The sequence below is a fragment of the Triticum dicoccoides genome, chromosome 5B, assembly GCF_002162155.2.
Source record: "Triticum dicoccoides isolate Atlit2015 ecotype Zavitan chromosome 5B, WEW_v2.0, whole genome shotgun sequence".
NCBI classification, from domain to species: Eukaryota; Viridiplantae; Streptophyta; class Magnoliopsida; order Poales; family Poaceae; genus Triticum; species Triticum dicoccoides.
In genome coordinates, this window is record NC_041389.1 from 266,766,762 (window position 1) to 266,771,819 (window position 5,058).

Sequence of the window (5,058 nt, forward strand, 5' to 3'; positions counted from 1 at the left end):
TGGGTCCTAGCAGTCAGGGGGCAAAGTTTTTTTCGCAAAATATGGTGGCCCGTCCAGTGGGTCCCTGCTGTCAGTTGGAGGAATCATTATTTTCCGCGTAATAAGGAGGCACTTACTTGCTGTGGCTGTGGACCCAGCTGAGACTCTCCACGTACAGTATACTTACGATGGAAGTCGTTCCTTGACCACGTTGACCTCGCCGTGTTCCGTTGCATGCATGCATCCATGGGCGTGGTGCGTCCCCACTGTCAGCCTCTCACGTACAGTCATCTTCTGACGACTCTCGGTTGTTGACCATGTTGACCACACCGTGCCGAGCACACCCAGACTGGACCGACCCATAGATGAGGAAGATGGGGTAGTGGAGTCGCAGATGGATAGGAGTGGGAAACTTCACTGGTTCGGGTGCGTGGCAGCACAGCCGCGGTGCCGCCCATGGGAGACAGGAGCAAGAACAGAGGTTGAAGAAAGAGCACGGTTGTTGGATTAACATCCAACGGTCCAGCTGCTAGAATCATTTGTTGATTAAGTTGACAAAGCCGTGCGTACACGTCCGCTTAGCAGGCCCACAAGTCAGTCACCAAATCTGACGGGTCCCAGCTGTCAGTGGGATGAATATTTTTTTTCGCAAAACAAGGAGGCACTTCCTTCCGTGTGAAGATACAGCCGGTGGGTCCCAGCTGTCAGGTGGAGGAAACATTTTTTTTCCAGCTTAATAAGGAGGAACTTTCCTTGCGTGCGACCATGGACCTCGTGGGTCCCAGCCGTCAGGCTCTCCACGTACAGTCCTCTTCCGATGACTCTCGTTTGTTGACGACGCCGCACCGAACACAGCGAGGCGGTGGATGACGGTGAGGCCCCGGACGGGAACGACTCGGAGATGGGAAAACGCAGCAGTGGAGTCGCAGATTGAGAGGAGGAGAAGGGTTATAACTGGTTCTGTTGCAATTCATATCAAACTCAGGTTCACAGGACACGTTCATATTCATAGCCAACATTCACTACCAACAACTTAAAAGATTCATATATACACAAGCTCAGCATATCTATGCATCCAAATGATTGATAGATCACATGACAATATTCATACATAATTCACAAAAAGATTCAGATATACACATGTTCAATATGTTTATGCATCCAAATGATTGAGATCACAGCCAATATGATCCATGGACGAACTTCAATTACCTAGGGTACAGACTGGTAAATGGTGTTCAATCAGAGGTACTTCTTGCTAAAATTAGTTCTTGTACGAGTAAACTTTCGAGTACATAAGAGGCAGCACAGACAATCTGAACTTTGCTTGTAGGTTTATCCTCAAATAGTGGCCTCGTGCCGACGGAGGTTTGAGCAACTTGGCCACTACTTTCATCCAACTAGTTTACTGACTCATCTTGGTCCTGTATCTCGCCAAAATTCTACATTGCAGACGAGAAAGGAGGCGGTTGAGAAAATGAACCACCCAAATTTTTTGTGCAGTTCAACTGAAATGGAGCATCCTTGGCGTGCAGACTGATTAAGTCCCAGATGAATATACACGTCAACCAACTTGTCTGGAATCTTTAGACTCCATGCCATATAGTTCGCTACCATATGTGCCGATAACCAAAAGGCTCAAGTTGGGACCAAAGACTGGACTGCGTTTTTTGGGCTATGCACCAAGCAATATTTTTGGCGTTCACTCTCCTAATACTTGGAGTTTGACAATTGGTTGACGCCGGTTGATACTTGAATGAATATAGGCACTTCTTGTCAACATCGATGCTTGTCTGAGTGAACTTTGGAGTACCTAGCAGCAGCATAAGTACCTGTCCATCTGATCATTTTGTGCAGTTCTACTGAAATCACCCGATGTAATGATTTGCCTGCGAGTTCAGGCTCCAAATTACTCCTTTATGAAATCGGCAAACAGTAGCACAATACCAAATTACCAATACATATGACAGGCACAATAATCAGGATAAAGACCAGTACCAACCTGTGTGAGGTAGCATATCAATTACTATTTCCTTTGACTGGAAGCCGAGATAAGCCAAGCGACTGACAGCAAAGGAAGAAAGCAAGCGGAGATTAGCGACTGACAGGAAAGGACGGAAGCTGTCGAGGCAATGAAGCACCCAAAGTTTTTGTGCAGTTCCACCAAAATCGAGCATCCCTGTTGGCACATATATTGAGAGAGTGAGATTACTGTAATAGTGGGACTAGTTGATGAAACATACACTAACAAATAGAAGCACCCTCATTATCTTAATGGGTAAAGTTAGCAACATAGTATTCTTGCTTAAAGAGAGGTATTAGTTTATTTAATCAGTGCCAATTAGCTCAACTCAACACTCAAAGCATTGCCATTTATCATAGGTTGCAAAACTTAAAAGTGCAAAGATAAAGGAGTTTCTCATGACAGTAGCACGATACAAATAGAGATGACAGCAAACTAATATGGATGAAGGCCTTAGGCCCGTACCAACCTGAGAAAAAAAGCTTATTCATGTAGTCCCATAAGAGATGATAAAGCACTCACTGGAATCACACAATAGTATATATTTTTGTGCACTTCAAATGTATGGTTGAAATCACTCTTGTTTACCAGTGCTGAGATTATATCGAAAGATTATCAAGAACTTCCAGCAGAGTTAAAGCAATGTCTGGGATACAATTCATTGTATTGCCTTGTGTAGTTCCACTAAAATGTATGATTGGCACAACATGATCCCTGTTTGCACAAGTAGGAACAAGGTGAAACTTTCATTAGCTTAGTGAGAAAGGATAGGAAGACATTAGCATATTACTCAAACAGTAGCATCAAATTCATGATGGACAATACATAAAACATTGCCTCATTGAACCAATGGCAATAAATTGACATGCAAAACAATAGCACTATTATGTCATGACATTAATAATATTCCCTCCCTGCTCCACCACATGATTCACCTCCATAGACAAACATTCACACGTACATGATTCAGCATAGGGTCCTACTAAAGATTTGTTTAACTCCAACAGGAAAATTAGGCAGTAATAAATTAGTGGTACTTAAGTGCTCCTAATTAATTAAGTGAGACAGCAGAAGTGGAAGGGCTCCCTGGAGGATCGTCTCACATGTAAGGTAGTCATTGCCGGAGCCCTTGAATAGCCTCGACTGAAGCCTCTGGCTTTAGCAAGATCGCCTTGGCACTGTTTATTCTTCTTCTTCTTCCTCTTCATGCTCTGTTTCTCTTTCTCCTCACCAGTTGGTGAAACCAAGTACATGATTGGCCTTCTAATTCAGAATTGGTTTTGTTAGTGAGGGAGTACAAGTGTACTAGTAAAAAACAACATTATTTTCTCATGGCAGCCGGAAAATAGAGATGAACACATGCATTAAATATCATTCTTAGCTAAAGGAAGGTTATGGCGCCAATATGGATGATGAGAACTAGAACACAGATCTCCCTTTGTGTAGTTCCACCAAAATGAACCAACTGTTCCATCTGACATTCCAGTTAAACATCACAAAAGTCACTTCTTTTAAGAAGAGTTTTGTGCAGTGCACCAAAAGGTCACAACAGCAACCAGGTGAATTGGATATCCCTGTTTGCACAAAAAGGCACAGAGGAAACAGTCAGAGTCTCAAACAATTACATGCAAAAACATTTGGCTAAACTTGTCAGAGTCTCAAACAATTACAGGCAAAAACAGTGGCATGGCTTCATTTTTACCAGGGACATTATATTAAGAACAACTAAGGCTGCGTTCGGTTCACAGGTTTGGTGCAGGATTTTCGTAGGAACACAATTCCTACCATATTCTTTCCCTTCCAACCGTTCGGAACACGGGAAAGGTGAATAGTATTTCATAGGAAAGCTGGTCTGGTAGTACTGATTCCATCGGATTAGAAACATCCACGCGCTGCTCATTTTTTGGGCGGAAGCCCGAGGCAGGCGCTTGCTGCCATGCTAGACAGGTTGCTGTGCTGTGTTTGCCGGAATAAAAAAATCAACCTATGTGTGGTACGTGAGGTGAGGACAAGAGTAGTCACTGTGCAGCTGAATAAACAAATAGCATCTCATACTGCCAAGCATGCTACTCTAATAAAACAAATCTGTACATTTCGTAGTCCATCCGAACACATTCTCTTGAGAGTTTCCTCCGGTTTGCTGTTCCATAGTTTTATACCTACATTCCTTTCCTATTCCTCTTCATCAAGACCTATGTTTTCTGCCCTTTATTCCGACCAGAGCCTAAATATTTGGTATAAGGGCATGGGACAGTGGGTGCACCAGCAGTACAGCACCATGTATGTAAACAGGGGCATAAAGTGGTGATTCATAGTTTGTTGCCTCGAGAAACAAACATCCAAGGAACATATCTGGGTTGGTCCCATTTTTGTTCACTCTAGACACCTACTCCTATGTGTGGATAGCAAATATAGTCCTGGTCATACCACTGTGTATAGGGTTACCCTTATATTTCCCTTTTCGACCAAGAGACCGGTTGGATGACCAGTCTGTACTACTTTCATCCCCTTTCCTTCCTGTTTGTACCAAGTCCGATGTACATACTAAATTCCCCCACCCCACTTTATTTCAATGACAAGTATTTTCAGACGGAGGGAGTACAAGATTCGACTCCATGAAGTAGCTTTACCTCTAACAATAGAAAAAAAGGTGACGTTGGACCATCCGATCGAGAGGGGCTGAGAGGTAGAAAATGATGCACATGCAGCGACATAGCGAGCTGGGGAAGTAGAGCTAAGGCGGTTTCGAACGAAGATATACCTGAAGGTCGTCGGGATGTGGATAGGTGGGCGGCGGGAGGCCGGATCCGCCCACAGGCAACGACGAAGGGATCGGAGGACCTCCCGCGCCGGCACTCAGCCAGAGATAACAATGCGGCCAGCAGTGGGTCTCCTCCCTCGCTGTCGACGACGGCCTAAATGCTACCCCTCCTCCCCTTCACCGGCGGAGGGGGATACGTCCGGATCTGTAACCAGCGGTGAGGACAGAAAGCCAGTGTTTTTTGAAGGGAGAAAGACAGGGTTACTACCCCTATCATGTTTAGATCTGGAGAGGA